At 36.7% G+C, this 26,971-nt stretch overlaps 1 protein-coding gene across 7 annotated transcripts in view; it reads left to right on the plus strand.

Moving 5' to 3' along the window:
* Positions 1–26,971, plus strand: part of Cntn4 (contactin 4) — a 975,079-nt gene that overhangs the window by 225,629 nt on the left and 722,479 nt on the right. For all 7 annotated transcript variants that reach the window (XM_031382788.1, XM_031382782.1, XM_031382784.1 and 4 more), the window contains one exon: positions 9,237–9,292. The gene's annotated coding sequence lies outside the window, so the exon portion shown is untranslated. The remainder of the gene's footprint in view (positions 1–9,236; positions 9,293–26,971) is intronic.

Consider the following 26,971-nt stretch of genomic DNA (forward strand, 5'->3'; position numbering starts at 1 on the left):
GGCCTGCCTTTGCAGACATGGGGTGTCATAGAATTCAGTCAATTTCAGTGTTTTCTTTGGTTTCCACAGCAACAAACTATATTTACAAATTTTCTAAATTACAAAAGCAAGACTCAAGAAGCCTAACTTCTTTCTTATTTTCTCTATTTTAGGGAGATCAGACAATACCAATGTTCTAAGTAATTTAAGCGATGACAGTTCCCTACTAAATAATATCCTCAAATAAAGCCTATATCTTGTGCCCGTGACTTTTTCTCCCCCATAAAGTAGCATTAAATTCTCATGGCTGTTTATTGTTCTTTGTCTCTGAATTGAAAGCCATATTTTACTGTTGATTGTTCAGATAATACTGATTGGTTGTCCTGGGACCATAGTCTCTCAGATGAACTTTCCTAACATACCAGGAAAATGAGAGAGACTCAGAATCTCACAGTTACCTTATAGTTGTGGTCCATTCCCATTGCTTTTCTCTATGTCTTAAATAAATCCACTGATTTCTGAGCCCTTAAATATCACCAAGCCCTATTTACTCATAGTCAATAATCCCAAGAATTAATCCTCAAAAAATGGCTATTTACACCATACCATTGAAGGTGATGGTGCCTGAGTACCCTTTGGAGGAAAACTGTATCTGTCATCTCAGGGATAGCCACAGCTTGTTAGTTAAAACTGTCAGCTTTATGATTCAGCAAAATAAATAAGACATTTTCTCTAAGGTAATGGCTTTTTCTCACTCTGCAGAAACTGCAGGGACCCTTGTTATCAAGATAGAGCCATAGTCTAATGGTGCCACTTATTGTGCCCAGTGAAAGTCCCAAGGATGTGATTATCTCTTAATAACTGGAAAGCTGGTTATGTAGCACATTGTAGTGTTTACTTTGAATGTGTGTGTGGGAACCCATTAGTGATCTCGGTGGTTGATATTATTCATTGCGATAATGGTAAAATAATCAAGTCACCATTTGTTTGCTTGTAGCAAGACAGCATGATTAGAAATGCATTCCACTTCCCACTGAAAAATGCATTGAAATGTAATCTCTTGCTTAGTATTAGTTTAATAACCCCAATGTTAATAGTAAATTATGTCAAGCAAAGCTAATGGAAATCCCAGAAATGCACATGGATAATTTAAAGTCTGCATGACCTTTACCTCCCACGGAGAATTCAGGTTGGGTTTTAACTACCTGTGAAGGAAGTAAATACCCATGTGAACTGCCTGCTGATTCAGTGATAGAAAATGTCATCAATAACCTAACAAAAAGAGGCTAGACATAGGAAAAGACCTTTAAATAAAATGTCCTTTTAGAATATGAATAGATACTGAATGGCAACCTTTACTCCCCCTACATTCTACCCATTCATGTGCCAGTTATATTAATAACAATACTATCATTTATTAAACATTTACTTGCATCAGAATGTTTTCATATCTTCTCTCTGTGTTTTCAAGAAGCCTTCAAGGTTATTAATCTTGGTCTCTTTTGGAGTTTAGTAAATTGATATGTAAGATATAATACAAATTGATTGTGTTCATGAAGCAATTTCTTGATGAAGCTGAAATGAAAATCTGTCTTCACAGCTGGTTTCATTCAGTGTCTAAAGAAACACAGTCAGCGTTTTATTGCTGTGAAGAGATATCAAAGACCATAGAAATTCTTATAAAGAACAACATCTAATTGTGACCATCTTACAGTTTCAGAGGATTAGTCCATTATCATCATGACAGGAAGCATGGAAGCCTGCTAGGTGATATGATGCTGGAGAAGTAGCTAAGAGCTCTACATCTCGATCTACAGGCACCAGGAGACTGTGTTTCAAAGTGGGCATAACATGAGCATAGAAGAACTCAAAGCTTGACCTCATAGTGACGTTTTCTCCAACAAGGCCACATCTACTCGAACAAGGTCATTCCTCCTAATAGTGCCACTCACTCTGGGCCAACTATCAAACATATTAGTCTGTGGAGGGGCTATACCTAGTCAAATCACTACACTTTCAATGTACAATAATTAAATACAGTTATGGGAGATTTGCTACTGAATGTGGTATTATTTTCTTTTTTGAGAAATTTTTATTGGATATTTTCTTTATTTACTTTTCAAATGTTATCCCCTTTCCTGGTTTCCCTCCTGGGGAAACCCCAACCCATCCACACCTGCTTCTTTTTTTTTTTTTCTTTATTTATATGCAAATTTCTCCATTCCCAGTTTCCCCTCCAAAAAACAAAAAAACAAACAAAAACAAACCCCTGTTGCCTCCCCCCTCCCCATGCCTGCCACCCCGCCCTCTCCCACTTTCTGGCCCTGGCATTCCCCTACACTGGGGCACAGAACCTTCACAGGGCCGAGGTCCTGTGTTCCCCTACCACCCACCCACTCCTGCCTCCCTGCCTTCACATTCCACTGTACTGGGACATCAAACCTTCACAGGATCAAGGGCCTCTACTCCCATTGATGGCCTAAAATGTCAAGCAATTATGTGTTTGATCATATTGAGGAAGAGATTACAACTTACTACTGCATTTATACTGAAATGTATATATATATATATATATATATATATATATATATATATATATATATAAAACCTGTACAATCATCCTCAAAAGAGATTCATCCTTCTATTAAATTGTCCACCTTTCATCAATTTCCTGTCTGTTTATGTTTATTTGTTTGTCTGTTTCATTTTGGTTTTGAGTAAGGGCCTCACCTGCTACAGGAGCAGCTCTAATTTGTTGTATATTTGAGAATGGCACTGAACTTCAGATCCTCTTGCTTCTTCCTGTATGGGCATGTGCCACTGTGCCATGAGGATGCTGTGCTGAGGATCAAGCCCTAAACTTTGTGCACTTTAAGCAAACACTCTGCAAACAGATTGTTGTCCCAGCACATCCAGGCCATTGGTACATATGACTTTTTCACTTCATGGTAAAAATATAGCTAAAGCTTAACTGGTTGAAACTTCACAGGTTAAAGTACGGAGAAAATCTGGAAGACAATACATTTTCTATAATTTTAATAAAAATTGATAAAGCTAGGGTTTATTTGTATATATTGTGAATTGAGTATTCCACCTTTATGTCTCAGTCTCTATCGTTCTGCAAGGTAGAAAGATCATTTGTAAGCAAATTTTAAGCCTGAAAATCTTAAGAAGATTTAAGAAGAGCTTAAGAAGAATGACTATAAATATTGATTTATTTTCTCAGAGAGAGGGAAGAAATGAGAAGCATATCTATGCTATATGACTATATGGCTTAGGCTGAACCCAGAGCATTTCCATCTAAGTATCCATAGGCATAGGCCTGGAAGATTCTTGTCTCCAAACAAGCTAATTTTCTGCAGGCTTGGACCCTGAAGGTTTTAACTTCCAGCTTCTGTTTGCTAACCTAGGCCTAGAAAGTTTTCAGCATCTAAGACTTATTGCTGAATAAAGCCATCCTTTCTTGCTCTTTCTGAACTCTGGCTAGCTGAATCAATTCAGCTGTTCTGGCTCAAAGGCCTCTTTAAGCTGACTGATTCAAATTGGCTTCTCTTGGCTTTTGATTGAATTACTCTGCTTGGAAAAACTGCCTCTGAACTCTACAAACTGAACTGCTCTCACTGTACTATCTATATGAACTGCAGGAGCTCAACTCAGCTCTCTCCCTGAATTGTTCTGGAGTAGCTTCATTTTCCTATTTGTTCTTATGAAAGTTGGCATAGCTTATCTCTGACTCACTATGTCAAATCTTTCTGTGAGTTACTTTGTTTACTCCTCAATTCATTGCCATTGTCTGGGGTTAAAGGTGTGTCTTTATTCCAGGCAGCATGAGTAAGCATGTGTCTTAAGTGTGAGCCACAGATCTATGCCTTTGGATGGGAGCCCTTGCCAGAGCAGCCATGTTGCTGGATTAAAATTCCTCTACAAGTGAGGAGGTGCTGGGTTTTCCTTTTCCCTATCTTCAGTAAGCCAATCAGAATGAACGAATTTAATTCATTTCCCACCTAAAATATAAGAAAACATGAAGAAGTTCTGTATCTAAAGGAATTTAAATATGTGTGTTAACTTACTGCTTTATCTCTGCCCCTGCTGGCACTTGGAAGATGGAAAGTTATATTTAAGCAGTGTTTTCTATCATGAATATGCTTCTCAATGTATTTTTCTAATGAGGCCTAAATAAATAATTCTTGATTGTTAGCAAGAGACTTCTCAGGACCAACTTCAGCATCAGAAGTGCCCTCAAAAGAGTAGAACGTACAAAAATACACCTTAGAATAGTACTCATTCTTAAAACATATCCCTTTGTCCCAAGTTGTAATTTGGAGACGTTACTCATTCTAGCACACTTAAGGAGCACCTATTTTATGTCACATTGTGTTAATTCAAGCTGACAAATAAGATAAAAGCCCTACTTGCCTATCATAAGAAGTGGCATTCGGGAATAATGGTGAACACTGTGATAGAAACTTATAATGGATAAAACAAGTGTCCGAGAAATTTAATATGCAATGTGGTCCTAAAATGCTTAGATTTCAGTAAAAGAATTTTTCCAAAAATATCCTTTACAGCTTAGAGGCCTTTGAAGATTTCTCCCTTTGCTTTCTGTGAGTAGTTTGATGCCCTTGACAGCAAACCATATGACATCAAGAATTCTTTTTTTCTTTTTCATTATTAAATACTCTCTGAATTACTAAATGAAAGCAATGCCTCCAGAGAGATGGCTCAGTCAGTAAAGTGCTTGGCTTGCAAATGTAAAGGCCTGACATGAGTTCCCAGAAGTCAGATAATATAAGCAGGGCATGGTGGTATGCACTACTGGCAAGTAGATTCCTGGACCTTACTGGCCAGTGGACTTATTTGCTTGAGAACTTCAAGGACAATAAGAGAGCCTTCTGTAGAAAAAAAGGAAGAAAGAAAGAAAGATGAGGAGGAACAGTAGAAGGGAGAGGAAGAGGAGAAGGAGGAGGAGGAAAGGTACATTAAACTAAAAAAAAATGGCTCCTGAGGTTGTCCTTGTCCTTGTCCTCCATGCATGCACACATATGTGTACCTGCACATTCTCACAAATGCATACTTCACACATATTCACTCATAAAAGAAAATAAAGAAAATAAGAGAGTTATTATCATATAGCTGGCTACAGTTTTATTAATTGTCCAGGAGAATTGATACATGAACAATTCCTCTCAGGAGAGTTAGTACACACACACACACACACACACACACACACACACATGCGCGCGCACACATACATGTACACAAACACAGTTTGTGTAGGAGTTTTTTTGGCTGATTTTTGATAACTGCTATTTCATATTCTAAGTACCTTTAGGCACAAACCAGGGTCTCTGTGCTTCCTCCATGAAATCTTGCATTCAAGGAACTTTTTCCTATCTCCTGTCAATTACTTGTGTCACATAAAACTTTGAACTAGCTTGTGTGAGAAGGGTTATAAAAAGCACATGGCTCATATTGTTGTTCATCCTATGGGGCTCCAAACCCATCAGTTCCTTGGATCCTTTATCTAGCTCCTTAATTGCGGACCTTGTACTCAGTCTAATGGATGGCTGTGAGCCTCTACTTCCGTATTAGTCGTGTATTGTCAGAGCCTCTCTGGAAACAGCTATATCAGGCAGGCTCCTATCAGCCAGCATTTGTTGGTATACACAGAGTTCCCAGGGACTAAACCACCAACCAAAGAGTACACATGGTGGGACTCATTGCTCCAGCTGCATAGGTAGGAGAGGATGGCCTATTGGATCATCAATGGGAAGAGAGGCCCTTGGTCCTGTGAAGGTTCTATGCCCCAGAATATAGGAATGCCAGGGCCAGGAAGAGGGAGAGGGTGGGTTGTTGAGCAGGGAGAGAGGGGAGGAAATAGGGGTCTTTTTCAGAGGTGAAACCAGGGAAGAGGATATCATTTGAAATGTAAATAAAGAAAATGTCTAATAAAAAAGAAAGAAAGAAAAAAAGGAAGGAAGGAAGGAAGGAAGAAAGAAAGAAAGAAAGAAAGAAAGAAACAAAGAAACAAAGAAAGAAACAAAGAAAGAAACAAAGAAAGAAACAAAGAAAGAAAGAAAGAAGAAAGAAAGCAAGCACATGCCTGGCAAAATGATAGCAACCTAAGAATTGAAAGCTACAAACATCTAACCTGAAATGTTCTTGGCTTTAAAAATAAGGAGCTATGGCTACTTCTCACATTGTCAGCCTAATTTTAAAGCCTCACTTCTCATGTGAGTCAGGAGTATGTATGTGAGTCATTTTATTTCTGTTATTCTCAGGTTGTCTTTATCCCTCGTCCTCTAAACAAACTTGCTTTGTCTGTCAAGAATTGTGGATGCCAAGAAGTGCATGCTGAAAGGAGCCTGATATGGCTATCTCCTGAGAGACCCTGCCAGAGCCTTACAAATACAGAGGAAGATGCTTGCAGCCAACCATTAGACTGAGCGTGGGATCCCCAATAAAGGAGTTAGAGAACCCCATAAGAACAATAGCAACCAACCAGACTCCCCAAAACTCCCAGGGACTAAGCCATCAACAAAGGAGTACAGATGGCTCCAGCTGCATATGTAGCCAAGGATGGCCTTGTCATGCACCAATGGGAGAAGAAGTCCTTGGTCCTATGAAGGCTTGATAGATGTCCCAGTGTAGCAGAATCGAGGGCAGGGAGGTGGGAGTGGTTGGGTGGGTGGGTGGAGGAACACTCATAAAAGCAAGGGGAGGAAGAATGTGTTGTTTCTGGGAGGGAGGGAAACCAAGAAAGGGGATAACTTTTGAAATGTAAATAAAGAAAATATCCAAAAAAGAAAAAAAAAAAAACAAGAATTCCTACTTAACACCCTTCAGACTCTCAGTGTTGCCTTTCAAGTGCTATAAAATGGAGAATCATATTGACTTAGTGTGAAATTAATATTAGTTATTGGTGATTCCAAAGCTGTAGCCAATTACAATGAAAGGTACATTACAAGGTACAGACTGTCCCTAGTGGTCATACCGCTAAGTTTTCATGAAATAAATCCTAAACCTTTCTGTCTCCTCTCATTTTCTTCTTGCTCTCTTTTACTGTTGCTTTGTTTCAAAATGGATCTCCTGGTTCCCAGAGTGACCTCAGAATACTTTCTAGCCAAAGATGATCTTAAGCTTCTCGTTCTCCTATTTTAACCTCCTAAGAATCTGTCTTAGAATCCGGTACTACTATGCTCAGTCTTATATAGCTATGGGTTCAACCATAGGGCTTCTGCATGGAAGAGAACTGCTGTTACTCTGTCAGCTGTGCTGTGGGTATTTTATGTTTCTACTTTTCACGAGTAGGTGAAAATTGAAGGTTTTATTAATTAAAGAATTCAGGAAGATCATATGTCTAGTAAATAATTGAATCATTATATCATGATAACAATTTATCTAAGAACTTGAGTATTTAAAAAAAACATGTTGTAATGTAAATATACTTTAACTTTTTAAGTATTTATTTTTAACAGATAGGATCATCTCCACTTTGATTTTGATTCTATGAATGTACATGTATATGTATGTGTGTGTGTGGGTGTGTGTGTGAGAGAGACATGCCCCTACTATTATCTCAAAGAGTTTTTTCCAATGTGTGTAGGGATTCTGAAATGATTATTGACACTGCTGTTATTTTTTGATTGTTCCAAAAGCTACAAATGGTTCTGAATCCATAAACAATGCAGAGCTTTAGTGACTTTAGAGGCTGTCCTTCATGTAAGAAGACGAAATCCAATTTAAATTATATACTAAACTCTTGTAGGCCACTTATACAGCTGGTGACTGACCATATTCAAATAAAACAGATGGTGGTATACTTGTGATTCATCTAACATGAATATAGGAGGGTGGATTTTCCTATTCCATAAGTAACATTTTGTTATATTTGGCATAATCATATGTGGAATGTTGTAATTTGCAATACGTAAGGAAGAGTCAGGTAAAGTTAATATATTAAAAGTATCAGGAACAGGGCTTTGATATTTACTTTTCAAGTGTCAACATATGCTTTTTGCAAACAATTAGGAAAAGCTATGCACTTATGTCATTTTCATAGTTAATAAGATGCATTGTTTTTATCCGAACTAATTATAATGTATTATATACTTAAATGTAAGTCAGAATGCATGTCTTATAGAAGGGCATAGATTGAAATTGAGGACCTGTAGTAAGTTTAGCACACACACACACACACACACACACACACACACACACACACACACACATCAATGTAGTTTCTTTGGAGGATGCTTGAGACCTCACATACAATTAGCTAAGTTGTAAACTAACCAATTAAACTGTAGTCAGGCGATTGAGTGGGTAAGTGGGCTCTAAGCATTTATGTTTCTTTCTATGCTATTCTTCCATTTCCCTGTAAATGCTGTCTGACTGTACACTTAGTTCCAAGTATCAAAAGCTGATCTGGTTCTAGAAGAGACCAGGTACAAGAATAGGTTTTGTTTGACTTGCTATGATTCCCTTTACTAGACTTAATCAGTGTAAAGAATTTTCCCCTTAACACTTATACACTTAAAATATTTTTCAGTGGCTAAGCTCTTTCTTCATAGGAAATAGTAGTATAAATAATATATATTATATATAGCATGTGTCCATGTGTATGATATCATTTACAATTATTGAAACAGTACAATTATTTAGAACTGATGTATTTTAGATAAAAACTAGATTAGGGTATACAAGCAAACATATATATGTACAGGTGTAACTCTTTAGGCTGTAGAAAAAAGTGAGTTTTTCAGGAATTTAGTGATTTCTTACAAAACATTCACAATTAAAGTTTAACTTGGAGATTTTGAGAGAAGACATGGCATAATTAAATGAAGTGTGACTTTTGCTGTTTTTGTTGTCTCAGTATTTTATGTACTCATTTACCTAAAACAAATAAGCATAAACCTATACAAGGAATATAATACTTTAGTTTTATTATTTTTAAAGCTGTCTAATGCACTAGAAACAAAAATTGTTTCATTTGAATTCAAATACTACAAAATACAAAGTATTACCAACTTCTAAAGCCATTCATCTGACTTGAAGAAATTCCTGAGCTGACAGGTCAAGACATTTGGTTACTAAGACACAGCACAGGACAAAAACCTGGAAGCTAAAACCAGCTGTATCTAATTTTCACTTCCTCCTAATTGAATTTTAGAAGGGATAATATAACAAATGTGAACTGTGTACAAGCCCGGGTTGAACAGAGTGTTAATTTGTGCATTCTGTTTTTATTGTAGGGATTATTGACACATAGTAATTCCACAGTGTGTGGCTCTCAGAATGGCCCTAAAAGGTAAGCTCCCTACAAGGGAAAGTTTCCTTATCTACATTGCATTTTCCTTAGTACCCTTAGTATTCATGGAAATGTAGAAAGTAAGCCCTTTCCAAATGAAGCCGTGAATTCCTTTTATTTGTTTTTATGAGTGTTGTAGTTAATTAAGTTGGTGAACTTACATAAGTTAATGTGGAAGCTGTGTAACAGAGACAATTCCCATTTCTTTGGAGAAGACACTTGGTGTACATTTCCTGGTAGTCAAATTACTTTGGAAAAACGGTAGTATTTTACATTGTGGAAAAAGTATAATGGAATACATTTTGTCACCCTTTTTGCCTAATAATTTTATACTACAAAATGATTTTATATATATGTGTGTATATATATGTATATATATGCATATATATACATATATATACGTATACACACACACACACACACACACACACACATATATATATATATATATATATATATATATATATATATATATATATATATATATATATATATATATATATATATATATATGTATTTGGTTTTGCAAGACAGGGTTTCTCTGTATAGCCCTGGCTGTCCTGGAACTCACTCTGTAGACCAGGCTGGCCTTGAACTCAGAAATCCGCCTGCCTAGCCCGGCAACCAAAATAAAATATTAATTAGTTCCTGAAGCTGCTTATTTCTAGAAGGAATAATTTTACATGATAAAACATAGACGGTGATATACATATCTTATTTGAGGTTTCTACTGCTGTAAAGAAACACCATGAGCATGTCAGCTCTAATAAGGGAGAAAGTATAATTGGGGCTGCCTTATATTTCAGAAATTTAATCATTTATTGTCATGGAGGGAAACATGTCAGTGTTCTGGCAGACATGATACTGCATAAAGAGCTAAGAGATCTACATCTTGATACTGAGCAGGAGATACTGAGCCAAACAAGCCTAGCTTGAACGGCTGTGACCTTAAAGCCTGACACTAAAGGAACATACTTTCTCCAACAAAGCTACACCCACTCCAACAAGGAAACACCTCCTGATAGTGCTATTCTCTATGGGTCAACCACTCAAACACATGTGTCTATGGGGTCCATTCCTATTCAAACTACCACACCAACATTTAGAAATAATGGTCTCTCATATTAAAGGGCATTTTACTAATCATCTTAAAAGAAGTCAGAATGGCTTTGTGCTTTATGTACAATCTTAGAAAGCAGGATTGAATCATCACTCCTGTTCAGTGCTCCTGCTTTTGATCATCTAGTTTTTATATTTGCTCTCTATACATTCTCAACTAGCACCTGAGTTCAGCATCCTCATTATACACAGACACACAGATAGATGCACTATGAATTCTTAGCACACCTTCTAAGTTTCTGTGGTGAAACAATCATCATTGGGGGAGTGCCTGAATGGACCATTTAGTTGTTCCTATCATGTATCCATCAGCTACATGCAAACTCATTTTAGTCTTGTGTTCACAGTGCTTTGTTTGAATTGTGATCCAATATTTGATTAGATAGCCTCAGTCTCTGACACCTATTTTCCCAACTTAAAAAGAGAGAGAGATGGTAGTATTGGTCACAGGCTTTTGTCATGTCAGCTTGCTTTATTCATATTGCAGATATAGGCTAGCCTGGAACCAGAAAAATGGAGGAGGCTTACATTCTTCCTCCCTGGATTGATGCAGATAAGAATATCATTGACTAAGCTATATCAGCAATTAAAATACAACATGAAATTAACTACTAACTATGTTACAGTATAGGTATACCTTGAATATGCTATAAGTAAAAAAAGCTTTACTCAGAGGCCAGTTAATATATGACTTCATGCATATACAATATGTAGAGAAATAGAATTATAAAAATAGTTATTTAATGGTCTCTAGGAAACACAGGGTCTGAATAGGGTCTGGCTTTTCATTATGACAAGGTTTCTTCTTGGTACTAATAAAATGTTCTGAATATGAACAAACATGTAGATACACTAAAGTTAAAGGGTTAATTCTGTGTAGTGAGTTTTATGATATATGAATCATACTAGTAAGGTAATATGGAAATGTGTATTCTGGGTAGACAAATTTCATCTACAGCTATCATGATACAGGAGATATATAATAAAATCAGCAGACTCTTTCTTTCAAATCAATGCAGACTAGCTTCCTGAGTATTCTGCCCTGTCTTTCCTCTAAGACCAAATAGCAAATCCAAGTGCTTATAGAATCTGTGGTTTCATAGAAAGGTTATGAGTGATAAAGTGAAGAGACACATGTTGATAGTTCAAATACTTTACCAATTGCTGCTTCTAGCCTCAGTTTCCTAAGAGCTAAAACATAAGTACAGCAATAGTGATTGTGTAGGTTTATGAAGCGTGAATGCCAAATACTTGCTGGGGTGCCAAGCACTGTGTAATTGATACTTTTATAATTACTGTTATTCAGTTGTAAATATTAGGCTATATCATTAGATTCTTGGCAGTTAAACTGATCCACTGTTGGTTTTTCTCTTACTGGCATCTAGGCCAAAAAGAAAAGAATGGCTAACATTTCTGTTCCCTCTTAATGAATTCAATCAGCCCCTGAGAGACTTTTGATATAGCAGAGAAATATTTAACAAGAAGCAGAATTTGTATTCACTCTGTGTTTCTCTTCATAGCTGGTGGAACCTTCCCTAGTAGAGGTAACATTACCTGTGCTGAGAGATGCATTAACATACCATGAGAGAAATGTTAGAACACTGAAAACACATCCCTGTAGCCTGTGTTCTTATTGCTACTGAATGCAATTTAGGCTACTGCCAATAAGAAAATTGTCCGTTGCCTGATAATGTACAATTTAGTCGTCTATCAATTTTATTTGTTTATGATTTTTCTTTTCCGTAACATTGTAAAGAGCTTTAAAAAAAATGTATCCACGGTACATCCTGATCTCAGCCTGCTCCCTCCTCTCTTCTCAGTCCCACATTTACAAATCCCCCCTCCCATTGCCCCAAGGGGATCCCCCTTGGGCACTACCCCACCAGGAGGCTTCTAATCCCAGCAGGTCTAGGCACACCATCTCCCACTGAGACCCAACCAGGCAGTGTGGAAAGAGATCCAATGATATTGAACAGAGACCAAGACACCTGCTGCACTTGTTAGGGGACTCAAATGAAGACCAAACTACATATTTGCTACAAATGTTTAGTGGTTCTAGGCCCAGCTCCCGCATATTCCCTGGTTGGTGACCCAGGCTATGTGAGCCCCTGTGGTCCCAGGTTAGTTGACTCTGTGTGTCTTCCTTTAGTGTCCTTGACAACTCTGATTTCTAAATTGCTCACTTCTATCCCCAACTCTTCCACAAGACTCCTCTGATCTACCTGGTGTTTGGCCATGCATTTGCCACCATCTGCTGTTGGATGAAGACTCACAGGAGTTATGCTATAACTTTGTTTTTAGAGATTCAGATTAAAAAAGTCCTAGTATTGCAAAATAATGCATATGGGTATTTTGAAGTACTTATTAAAAGATTACAAATAATGTATAGAAGTTATTCATCACAGTCATGAAAATATGTCTGGATGGATTATGTCCCTTTGTCCAGTTTCTGCTGTCTACTTTTCCTGAAGGATAATGAGAAATGTTGTATTGAAAGAATATCAGGAGAACTAGGTTCATTTATTTTCTCTACAGTGATCTTCAAGAAGCCAATATACTAGAACATCCAATAGGATTAATGTTGCCATGAGAAATAAAAGAGCTAAGTGCCCTTGAGGATTGAGTTTGATATTCCTTAGAGGAAAGAGAAAGCATACAAGTAAAATTAAAGTAGTGCCAATTATGCTCTAAAAAAGTGAAAGAATGCAATAATAAACAGAGCTGTGGTTGCACACTACTATGGCTTACGTGACTCTTGACTTGCAAGTTGCCAGGTGCCATCAGCTATCTATTTGTATGATGAATTGATCTTTTCTCATTATTGTATGATTTATCACTTATCAATAATTCTAATTTTTACAATTTATTTTGCTTGTGTGAATGTGCGTGTATGTGTGTATCAGTGTATGTGTAAGAGTGTGTATACATATATGTGTGTGCCCAAACAGAAGGCAACAAAGCGTATCAGGACTCTAGAATTGGAGTTACAGGCTTTCCCACTGAAACCCAGGGTGCTAGGACCTGAATTCTGGCATGCTTGACTGAGCATCATGTTGTTCAACTTCTGAGCCATCTCTCTAGGCTCTAGATTTTTTCTCACTTGTATTTTATATAATATTATGGTGTTGAATTTGATTTATTTAACTTTACCTCAGTCTCATATTGACATTTTATTTTGTTAGCACCATCGTATAATTCTTTCCAGGAAGTTCTTTTTTAATAGCATGTAGCTATATCTTTGTGGTCTTTTATTCTTTATAAAAAGAAATTTATATTTGGTTGCTCTTAGTTTAATTTGTGAAATATGGACTATTTTTTCTTTGATGACATTTTTTTTGTTTCTCCATGTGTCTTTGTTTTCCTTTTGTGTAACTGAATTTGCTATGAAATACTGCCTGAGTGGCTTTTCTGTTGCTGTGATAAAATAACCATGTCCAAAAGCAACTTAAAGAGTTTATCTTGGTTTACAATTCCAGAGGGATAAGATTCCATTATAGCTGAGAGAGGCATAGCTGCAAGCAGCAGGCTTGGCGACCACAGCAGGAAGCTGAGAGCTTACAATCTGAATCACAAACATGAGCAGGGAGAGCAAGCAAGAAGTGTGTTAGGCATGTAAATAGCCAATTCCCTTCCTTTACCACCAGGCCTGCACCCACTCCTGCTATGTACTTTTGGCAGGAAGGCTTCCTTGCCCTCCCAAAGGTTCATCTACCTCTGAACAGCTCCACAAACTGGAAACAAGTGTTTATGTGCCAGAGACTATAGGGGATATTTCTTAAGGAAACCGCCACCCTTTTTGTATTATTTACGATTTTTCTTTTTATTTATAGTTTTGGTTGGTATCTTAGGGTTCCTGTTGCTCTCATGAAATGCTACGACCAAAAGCAAGGTGAGGAGGAAAGGTCTTTATTCTATTTATACTTCCATAGTCTGTTCATCGTCCATGGAAGCCAGGACAGGGATTTGTACAGAGCCAGAACCCAGAGACAAAAGCTGATGCACAGATGATGAAGGAGGAGGGCTACTAACTGGCTTGGTCATGATAGTCTGCACAACCTGTCTCCTTAAAGGATTCAGATCCACCAGGGAGAGTACCACCCACAATGGGCTGGGCCTGGGCCCTCCCCCATTGGTCACTAAGTAAGAAAATGCTCTACACTGAGTGTTTGTTAGAGAGGCATTTTTTCAACCGAGTTTCCCTCTTTTCACATAACCCTACCTTGTGTCAAGTTGACATACAGCTAGCCAGGACAGTAGGCTTCATCAAAATTTCATCTTAAGAGAGTCAGACTTAACAGCGTTATCTAATATGACCCAAAGATTTTTAGCGACACAGCTCCTCAAACTTCTACGTAATCATTCAATAAATAGCTTTTAAGTTCGACTTTATATTAGCTAGTGATTGTTATTATAACACTTAATATCGTGAATACTTAAATTCTTCTTGTGTTCCTATGTACGTACCAGATTATTATTTTACGTATATGAAATAAATTATCTATCTACATGTTTACCTGCATGACAGAAAAGGGCATCAGGTCATGTTATAGATAGTTGAGAACCACCTTGTGATTTCAGGGAATCGAACTCAGGACCTCTAGAAAAGCAGCTAATGCTCTTGATCGCTGAGCCTTCTCTTCAACCCACCAGATTAATTTTAATTGCTTTTAATAATCAACTTCCTTCGAGTTTCAGTTGGTTTTATTTGAAATTTCCACTAATTATTTCAGTGGGTTGTATTAATAGTAACCTTTCTATATTGTTGAATGTGAGCTTAACCACTATTTTGAATATTATTAAGATAGGTTTGGAATCACTATAAGGCAGAATATTTTTCCTCAATACATCCAAGATATTGCCGCACTTTATTCTACCCTTTATTTGGACAGAAAATGAGATGTATTATTTGTCAAACTTCTGTCTTCATGTATGATCTGCCCTTTTCATTCTTTTAGCTTTTGAGGTTTTTACATATATGATGTGAGGCATGCTTCTTTTTGAAACATTGAGTTACACATATATATTCTGTGGTACTCTAACTTCAGTCTGAGAACTGTCAGGAGCCATCTAGGAGAGGCTGAGTCTAGCAGGTAAGCTTCCTGGACATAGCCCATCTTTTTCCATGGACTAAAGTGAGTGAAGTCTGGGAGCCAAGGTCCCAAAGAGAATTCCTCTTAGGATTGTTTTTGAAGTGGAATGGCTGTTCCTGTCATTATTAAATATAATAAACCCTGGGAATTTGAGCAGGTTTTCTGTAGATCAATAGAAAGATAAACTTTCATGAATTAATATTTTTTAAATGGATTGATGATTTTATATAGTTCCTGGTTTGATTCAAATAATCTTAGGAAGAAAGTTTTAAAAGATGATTTTAGTTGTTTTGCTAGAAAGATGTAATAAACTTAAAATCAAGAATAAAATGTGCCCACAACCTTGAAATGAAGAATAGAATGTTCCCACTCCTCATAGTAGCAAGTAAAGTCTGCTTAATATGAAATTCATAAGAGCTTTCATAATTATACTAAGAAGAGAAATAGGATTAGGATAAATTTGTGTTCAAGGAAAAACACTCATTCTAGGTCATATTCAAGGATGAAACCACAAGTGTGGATTATAAGACAAGGCCATGTGAACCTGTTATTTTGAAAATATAACAAGCTTACAGAATGGAACACTGCTTTGAACTTAATATGAACATCCTTTTGTAACTCCCATTTTGTATAACATTTTATCTGTGAGGTAATTTTCTATGAACTTTTGACCATAAAAAAGCCAGAGAAAAGAAATAAAGATGATGGTTTGTAGGATGGATCCATCCATCCATCCATCCATCCATCCATCCATCCATCCATCCATCCATCCAAATGTATTGGTATAGCTATTTTCTTCCATATCTTGTGTGTGTGTTCTATGTGACTCCTTCTTTCTTTTCTTGTTCACCAAGAGTTAATCAGCCTGATCAGTTAGGGGCTCTTAATGACTGGTCAGAGGAAGGAACATTAGCATCCCTCCCAAAACAACAGGTGTTAATTCCTTTGAAGTCATTGACTTCTGTCCCCAGAATAATAAAGAATCAAGAAGATTAAATATCATTTATAAACTTTACTCTCTCAAAAGCATGCTTTGCCCCTCTGCCATTCTCACCCCCAGCTACTTTTCAGAGAGAACTTGTGCTGGGGTAGGGTCCTGGCAGAGTATATCTTCATTTTATAAGTTTTAGAAAATCCTGTTCCTTAAATAAATATTGACATTTTCACATTACTTTTTGTTGCCATTTTCTGCATATTTCAGATATATTTTGAACCAATAATTTCATGGTCCATAATTTTTATATATTTTATGTCATTATTATTTTCCATGTCCGTTTTGCATAGAAGGTAAATACCTCAGATCTTCCAATGCCTTAATTGTTTCTTCACCAGTGTTTCTTCTGGTAATGACCTGAAATTGTCTGGTTGTTACATTACCAAGCTCTCAGAGCAAGAGGTAGTTTTTTTGTGGTTTTGCTTGTTTGTTTTGTCCCGTGCTGCTTACTTAATAAAGTTGATATCTAACTTTGCCCACTGCATCTAATTAAGTCCCCATGGTGATGAAGCATTATCAGAAAAATTTCCAACTTTTAACAGAGAACTTGGGTGATTGTAAACTGAACCTGACAGTTTCTTTCTGAAATCAAATCATGAAGTCTTTGTTCAACTCCATTACGAAGCTACTATGTCATGATTCAACAGAGAACAAGAATTAGGGAAACATACAGCAGGAAATAAAGGAAGCCCTTAGTATATGTGAAACCACTGAATTGCTACGCTAAACTTCCAATTGTCTGAATCATTCCATCATTATCTTAGTAATCTAGTTTTCAGAAAAATATGCTTCATACGTTTTCCTTCCATTTAAACAGTTATTAATTTTATTAAGGATTCATTAATTTTTGTACCTCTCCATATTTATTTTTTGTGAAGTTCCTTAATCATTATTTTTCTGTGGATGCTACACTGTCTATTTTTGTACCATTGCCCCCCCACATATAGTTTGTAGGTTTGTGTCCTGAACTCATTTGTTACATAGTTATTTCTTTTCATTGTTCCTTTGCTATGTATATATTATCCAAAGCATAATTGTGCTTTTGTTAATGATTTAAGATCCAAAGGGGCCAGGCTAATATGTTTATTAACTTACTACACCTCATGAATATTTAGATCAAATGTTTGTATATTCATGCTTAATCTCAAAGTTTTGGACTTCCTACTGGAGGTACTTTTTAAATCAATGAAGTTAATGTACTTCTTCATTTGGAAATTTGTGTAGCTCTGCAAGTTTCTTTTAAGGATTGAAGGACTCTGTATTAATTCAAGATGTCCTATCCATCCCTTTGTTTTCCAATATTGGGTCTCTTCTACCTTTTTAGATGTCAATACCCTGGACCAACATCTCTTAGTTATATAGCAAGAACATATATATATATATATATATATATATATATATATATATATATATATATATATTGGTGGTAGAGTGGTTCAAGACAGGGTTTTTCTATATAACAGTATAACAGTCCCAGCTGTCCTGGAACTCACTCTGTAGACCAGTCTGGTCTCAAACTTAGAGATGTACCTGACTTTGATCCCCAAATGTTGGGATTAAAGGCATGGACCATCATTGCTAACCCATTAGTACACAGAACAAAAAACACTGTTCAGACTTGGATTTCATAGTTTTTTTTTTTATGAAATTTTGACATAGATTTGTTTTATTTTAAGCATATAAAATATTTAAAATATCCTTGGTAGCTGAAGGTGTAGTTCAGTGTTAGAATACTTGCCCAGCATGCATGAGCTCTTACATTTGATACATAACACTATACAAGAATGAGTGAAACAATTAGTCTAGTTCAATTGTCCCACAACTTTTACTGTTCACCCAAGTTGGGCAACCAATGACATACCAAAATAATGAATCTACCCAAGAGAGGCTACTTGCAGGAACATGAGTGAGGAGTTACTGATTGAAATATAATTAACTCAAAGACAACCCCATCAAGAACAAGATGACCCCAGTATGTGACCCCAGTATTCAAAAAATTTGCATTTGCTACCCTCCCTACACAACTCCCTGGTGTGACCTGGGAAAAGTTGCTGTTGCTAACCTTGAATGGGCCTTGTGGATCCTTTGGAACTTTCTGACATTCCTGAGACTTACAAATTGTGGGGCTTCTTTCCCCTCTCAAGGAGAGGATGTTTGCACAATTTTGGGTATTGTGTTTGCTAATCTACATTAGATATGTCTGTCATGTTTTAAAAAACACAAATTCTGAACATCAACTTTCTAATGCCCCCGAAAAAGTTTTATGATTGCATTAGTTAACTATGTTCTCTAATACATCATTCTTTATAAACTAATGGCAAGAAAAAGAAGGAATATCATACCTCTTATTTTCTTTCTGCTCTGATTTCAAGAAATTGGCCCAAATTAGAAAAGTTGTTCAACAAAAGCTGGACACAAATTGTCCATCTGTTGACGTTGAAATGTAAGGGTTCTTTGGAAAGTCGTTTAAATGGAGTTTTGCTTGGGCAAACTTGTGAAAGCTGTGAAAGGCTCAGGCAGACTCATGAAGGAATGTTTCGCTGAAGCAGACACAGAAGAGAGGATGCTCTATAGAGGCAATCACATGAAACGATGTGATAAAGGATTCTTTGCTAACAATGTTTATGTATTGTTCTGCCTTACATGGCATAGTTGAGCTGTACTTTTGGACTCCATACAGAGAAACACCAAAAAAGTTATGGTGGTATACTGCAGTTTCTTGCCACCTCCCTGGGTTCTGGCTGATTGGATACACATGTTGGCGCAAACCATGTGGAGGACACATGGTGTTTGGTGCCTGGCTGTCCCTGCTAGGTTGTGTCACCGCTGTTGCTGACCCAATTTAACTAAACAGCTGGTGTATTTGTGAAGTGTTTGCTCGAGTGGATCGAGCTGCTGTTGCTGCTGTTGCTGCTGCTTCCTACCTAGTGAACTGAACTGCTGGTTTCCAGACAATACACACAGCAGTTGTTCCAAAGAACCTTTCTAAATAGGTCCACTTCCCTGTATTCTCTCTTTTCTACTACCTCTGGTGGGTGGTGGGCTAAAAGGGAGGTTAAAGCATTTAAAAACCATCATTAAAAATAAGGTTTTAAAAAATTAAGGTTACAATCTGTAACATAAGAAATCAGTACCTCTGTTTGGTGGAGGTCCTTAAATAAATACACTCTGTTCTCTAAACTATGTAAATGTAGATATGACAAGATTTTAAGAAAGATCCTAAACTCTCCTCAAAATTTAGGTATCCAATATTTTAAATACTTCCCACAGAATTTTTTTAGTGATATTGTTACAAAAGACATGTCACTACAGCATTTTCAGGAAAGAAAAATAATATCTCACTGAGCCTAGAGTTGACGGAGGTTGGGCTTGGTATTTGATAGCTCTCGACAGGTGGTATTAACATAAAATCTTTGCTGATTTCTCTAAGATAGGTTTTTACATGGCCTGCCAAAATAAGCTTATGTTACTGATTTCTGCAGGCAGAAAAATAAAGCAAGATGCATTTTTACCTTGTCACGTTTCAGTTAAGATACATGCAGCTTGTCAAAATTACAAAAGACTATTTTACAAATCTTCTAATCCATTTCCTGTAAAATAAAGAAGTATATATATTTTATAGGTTATAAGGTATACACTATAATTCCTTTTTAAAAGTACTCCTCCTTTAACATAATCAAAAATGGCTAAAGACTGTACTTAGGTAAATTGTTTGACTTGCATTCACAGAGTTCTTGATTTCCTCTTCAGCAGTAAAAAAAAATAAATAAAATAAATAAATTATAAAATTGATCAAACCCCACAAAATCATAGCCATAATGATATGAATATCATGAAGTAATACTCACTGATAAAACACTGACCGAAAGTGATCATGAGTAATTGATATTTGGAGCATTAAGTTTTAAGGTCGAACAACCACAATAGACATGCAAACACGAATGGTGGAGGACCTCCACCAAACAGAGGTACTGAGGAAATCTGAGGGGAGACAGTTTTTCCACAGAAAGAGCCCACCAATAGCAAATAGCCAATAACTAATACCAAGTTGCCTGAAAACAGACAGGAAAGTAAATTCATACAGGCTGAGAAGGTTGTACTTATACATTAGGAATATAAATAAATGTAAGAACAATTAATGAAAATGTATTTGAAAAAGAGCAGAGAGGGGTAGATAGGAAGTTTGGAAGGAAGGGAAGAGAAGACAGAAATGATGTAATTAGAGTCTACAATATAGATACTTAAAAAAATAGTGGGAAGGAAGTAAATAATTCTATTAAATTCAGAGAATTTGCCTAGCCTTTTGTATAGAGCTTGAGCTGGGATTGTATTGACAACACCAGCATGGCTTTGCTTTTTCTTACCTGAAAAGAATGGATAATATTGACCAGTGGAGACACACAGATGCGAAGAGGAACAAACTCTCAAATGAAGTGGTATTGTGCCAACATAAGAATGGAGAATAATAAAACAACCAATCTGAGACACGTTACAGAAATTTGAGAAGCCCCAGCATGGGAACTCGTGTAGTAACATGGAAGGCAAATCTATCAGAAAAGGATGAAATAAGATTGGTGTGGTGTTCAAGATTCTCTAAGCCTGCAGGTTGGACAAGGAAGAGTTAATCTACCTTGCCTACTAAGATCTGTTTTGGGTGACGTATGCCCTTGCCTCAAAAGTCAAGGACTGAATGTCTCAGATCATGATTCTGGTATTGTTACCTTTTCATCTACCTTTGAAAGAAAAAGATTAGAGGTACACGGAGGGCTAACTAGATCCTTAGTAGGAGAATGATTTTTTTTTTCAAGAACATTGTATTTACAGCTACCTTCAAAGTCAGCGGATGCTGTGTCTCAAGAGTATGGCATGATTAACCATGATACAATGTAAGGTACCTCCAGAAGTAACCTTAATAGCTTGAAAAACACAGCGATTTAAAGAGCTGGTGGTTGGGCCCAGCTGTTAAATAATCTTCTTCACCTGCACTCTGCAGGGAGGAGAATGGTGGGTAAACAAATATGTCCACTAAGGGCTTGATGGCAGTGGAATAAAAGGAACATCAACGGGCACACACAGACAGGTCTAACGTTAATAATTTGAACAAACGAGGCATGTAATTTCTGAAAGCACAGCTTATGGGTAGAAGATAAAGAAATGGAAAGTATACTTAAAGGAGAAAATAGAGTGAAATTCTGGAGGTGTTTTTTTAAGGCACATGTAAAACTAGTGCCTTAAAAAGTTGCTGAGGGCCTATATCCTGCTTAATGCCTCCTCCTTCATTCTGTGTTCATGGAATCCTTGGAAATGATTACAAATTGAATTTAATCTGCAACTGTCTCAATATTTAAAAAAAAAAGAAAAGAAAAGAATAGGGAAGAAAGAAAGAAAGAAAAAGAAAGAATGGAAGGAAGAAAAAGAAGTGCAAACAGAATAAGTAGCAGCAGCGTTTCTGTGGAACATCCAATTTTCCTGTTTGAAGCCATTACATACTGTATTGTTCTAGCAGAGCCTAACTCATCCTAAGTAACACAGTTCCATAGCATATGATATAGCCTGGAATGAAAATGGCCCTGCTTATGCCCTTAATTTCTTCACAGCATAGTAGCACCATGTTGTAGAAATGCAGGCTGTGATGAGTCCTGATATTGACTTTTCCTCCATCACAATGATTTTCTAAATTAAATTTTGCTTATTGCAGAAGTACCAAACTGTACAGTACTATTCTGCCCATGAATATGAAATTGTTTAATGAGTAAGCTGGAAAGATTAAACTCATAGAGCATTGTAAGTAAAAAGTATCCTGGGTGCCTTCCCTGCCAAGAATGCCATTACATCTTAGAGAAAACAGGCTTAGAAATGGATCTTTGTTACAAAGTTATAGAAAAGTGTTGGTGTACAGTGTGTATAGAGAAAAATTTACTTCCCCAAATGTGTTTTCCTCTTTAGGGATGAACAAGAGTGACAATTCCAGCACTAAAGGACTAAGTAATATTCAGTGGTATGCATCAGGCCCAGAGGCTAAACAGTGAGCATGTATAGAAACAGATGAATCATTACCTCACTTGTTTGGGGAGTCTAAAAACATAAAGTTAATAAGATTAGAGTGATGGAGGAATTGAGGCATGGTGGTCCAAAGGCACATAGCTTAGATGTATTCATTGAATCTTGAGATTTATTGTATAATAGGTGCCTATAATTGACATAGTGTAAACTTCCTAATAACTAACTTCACTTTAAATTTCTCACCACCCAGACGTGGTGTTATTGCACTTATACTATGTGAGTTTTATTTTATCATTCTATATTGTAGATGAGATATATAATCACATGACACTGTACCGGATAATGCTATAAATAAATCATTGTCATTTTAAAATAATGCTCTTTAAAACAAAAGCTGAAGCAGTTCTCAATCAATAGGGCCCTTTATAAATTACAGGTGTTGAGTGTTACTGCTTAGCAAACACTTTTCAGATTCTTTTAATCATATTTTCTTTAGAGATTATGGCCAAGCCCAAAGGTAGATTCTAACATTTCTTCACATTATCGTTTAAGAATATGAGTTTGAGATTGCTTATATAAGCCTCCCCTTATCTTTCTGGTCACTCTCCAATAGAGCTGGGATGAGAGACACTTCCCTCTGTATTCCAGGGGCAGAATGGGAAATTATTGCTTCTATTCTTGCCTTTGAACAAAAACTTGGGGCTCTTGTACTGAATGAAGTGTAAGAAGGGATAATGATAACAGATGTTAAAAAATGTACCTGCTGGGGTGATGTCGAAGATCCCCAAACTCTCATCTGTTAGATGGCTAACAGAGCTCCTTTATATGAGAATCTGATATTAGCAAGAGACATTCATGTTATTCTGCCTTTGGTTCAAGCTGTAGAAAAAAATATGCTTTGCTGAAATTAAGCTGTTGATTGCTTACATGGGTTTCTGTGGCATGCCAGCTCCTCTTGCCAGCCTGTTCTTCCTTATCAAAGAGCTAGAAGCTCCAAGTGAGGTGAGAATCCCACTTGACAAGCAGACATAGCCATTTGGGGAATATACAAATTAAAAGGTTCCAAGATAGAAATAGGAACGTTAGCAGCAGGGACTGTCTTGGGGATACAATGTGTCAGATTGAATCCAGGAGTTGGGAGAGTGAGTAAGTCATAGCCTTCCAGAGGATAAACCATGCTGTGTTAGCATTTGGACAACCTCTGAATCTGAAGTCGTTATTTAAAGTTGCCAGGAATGGCTTTAATACTAGGAAGCCTGGACTGCTTGGGGACATCTTTGAATCATGCACAGTATTCTTTCACCCCATGTTGCCTCAGCATCTCTCCCAACTTATAACTTGTGAGTTCGGCATGGTCATAGGATTTTGTTTGTTTATTTTTTGTTTGTTTTTTGTTTTGTTTTGTTTTGAGTAAAAATACAGAGACATATAAAGTTAAAGATATTTTACCTAGATCACCCAGTGGTTCCTCCAATTGGCTGCACAATTGTGATGCTGAGTTTTATGTGTTCTTTATCAGAATAGATAGCACATGTATCCTATCATAGATACATCGGATCTTCATGTTTGCCAAGAAATCCTAATTATGACAAAGAAAAGCCTCCTTAAACTTGGACAATTAGTTTACTGGGAAAATCTAAAGTACTTTATAGAAACCATATGGATGAATGGATGGATGGATGGATGGATGGATGGATGGATGGATGGATCCATAACTGTGTTGCGTCAGGAGCTCTGGTTATGATTCTGGGTTTCTGGACTCTGTTTGCTTTCAGCTTGTACTCACCTACACAATCTCCTTCTGTCTCTGCATCCATCTGTCCACCCCAAACTTCTTTCTTCCCTCTATCCTTACTTACCTGTTCCACTCCATCTCTTCTGCTTATCTCAGCTTCAACATTCTCTGTGGTCTTCCTGTTCTCTTTTGCAGTCTACAACTTATTATGCATTACTTGACAGTTTATTATGAACTTACTGGCATTCCCTGATCTGTATTTATGTGATTCTTTTCACCCTTCTTCAGGATTGATTTAGTTACTGTATCTCAATAAAAAGTTCCATTGTGAAAAATGTTGAGTTGGTTTGTGGTGCAAAGAGAAAGTAAGAGTCCCTTGTATACAGGTGTGTGGATATACAGGTGTGCATCTGTGGATTATTTACCCTGGCAATGTTGTGACCAAATACACAAGGGAAATAACTGAACGGGCTCATTATAGCTCATGGGTTCAGAAGGACTTGAACTCATCAGGTTGGAAGATGGTGAAAGGTGGGGAACAGTTCTGTTTTTTTGTACTAGGAGTGTGAAGAGGAGTGTCTGTCCATATGCCTGTGGACCAGGAAGCAGTCGTTACTGTTTATTTCCTGGTCATGTATAACTTTCTGAAGCCCACTACTACTGACCTCATTCCATAAGTGAGACCCTATCCCCTAAGCCAAAGAGCATCACAGTCTGGGAACAAAGAGCTCTCTGTTACATTTATGTTGTTTGAGTTCAATACCATGGCCAAAAGGAGATTAAAGAAGAAAATGTTTATTTTGGCTTAAGAGTTCAAGGGAGATAGAGAATCCTTCATGGTGTGGAAGGTATGGCATGGTGGTAGGCAGGAACAGGAAAACTGGCTGGTCCCTACATGAAAGACAAAGGAGTGTAGGGGAAACAGCAGATAATAACACGAGTTTATAAACTCATACCCACACCCAGTAACATACTTTTTCCAACAAAGCTTTATGTCTAACGGTTCTATAAGCTCCCTAAACAGTACCATCAACAGGATCAAGGAGTTCAAACACTTGATTTTATGGAGCATTTCTTATTCAAATAACCTTATACTGAAAACATGAGTCATATCATTACAGGCAATAATGTCATATGGAGAGTCCCATGATTAATTTCAATATAATCATCTAATCAATTATTTGTCCCAGTGACCTATTCTGATTTAAACTGTAGCCCCAGCAGTGCCCTTCTCTGGTTCCTGTGTATAATATAAGCATATCACCAGTCAACTACATTCTTTCAGTTTTCTAGAATGTACCTCAGTTGTTTCCTGGGCACCTTGCTTGGGGCAATGTTTCCTGCTTGATAATTCTTACCAAGGAAGACCAAAAATAGTATTAAGTGTTTTCATGTCTTATGGCACATGGCATTTTTAACTTTCAAAGTGAGAGTTACTATCTTTTGTAAATCTATGGTTAGGAATTAATTACAAAAATATAATTTACATCATTTTATAAAAATAATAAGATAGCAACTAGGTGTCATATACTTATAGTCTAACTAGAGGTTGTGACACTTCACATATATCTAAGATTTTATTAAATCTAAGATATGTGATTCTTTAAAACATCTGAAGAATGAATATTTTAAGAGTTTAGACTTAATTTATTTTGTTTATTTTATTTTACATGTATGGGTATTTACAGCATACATATTTGTGTGACATAAGGCTCAAATGCTCTCAGAGGTCTGAAGAAGGTGTCAGATCTCCTGAAATTTTAGTTGTAGATAGTTGTTAGCAACTATGTGAACAGTGGTAATCAAACTTGAGTCCTCTAAAAGCAACTTTCAACTGATGATCCATCCCAGCACCACTGTTATTTTTAGATTATGTATTGCTTACTGTTGAAGAGGAAACCACACAGATTCATGGTAATAGATTTTCATAGTATGCGTTTATTAGCATAACTTTGTATTTAAACAAGGACTTAAACAAACTTCAAGTTCCTATAGGTTAAGTAAGAATCTTGATTAAAAAAAAATCAGATTCCACTACAGGGAGTATAAATATGTCAATAAAGTTAAGCAGTGTTCATTTCTAAGCAGCTCCTTAGTGATTCCATAGCCTGTTGTCCACATAGCACACTTAAATTATCAATGTCAGAGAAAACTAATTTTCACTCTAGAATCACTAGGTTTTGCAGAATGGATCAGAAGTGCATAACACTCTAATTTTCTGCTTCAGCCTTAAGCAAGATGAATTTCTCTTGAGTTAGGCTCCTTGCTTAAAGACAACCTAGCTTGGAACAGGCTTGAATTAAAAACATAATTCTGTTGATTCTACCACCTGCTGGGACTGGTATTTACTACAGTGATTCCAAGTTCCTTTGTTCACATTAGCAGGAGTTACTGTGCACATAGCCTTAATTCACAGCCTCTTTCTGTTTTTGAGTTCACACAGGTATTGTGAACATAAACATATACACAGAAAGACAGATTTATCTATGTTCAGCCAAGCTTTTGCCAAGCAAAAGCAGGCTGCAAAGAGATTGTTGATTGATACTAAATTTTTGACAGCGGGGTGTATATTTTCAGCAATAAGATGAGTAACTTGGGCTAAAGGGGACCGATGAGGATAAAACTCAGATTTATTAAGGACCTTTCCAGTGAGCAGGCTATGTCCTTACCCGGCAGTAAAATAGTGTCCGATTCCAATTATATGATCCTTTGATGTGTAATTTACCTTTGATTAACTA

Source organism: Mastomys coucha, unplaced genomic scaffold (genome assembly GCF_008632895.1).
Source record: "Mastomys coucha isolate ucsf_1 unplaced genomic scaffold, UCSF_Mcou_1 pScaffold20, whole genome shotgun sequence".
Lineage (NCBI taxonomy): Eukaryota > Metazoa > Chordata > Mammalia > Rodentia > Muridae > Mastomys > Mastomys coucha.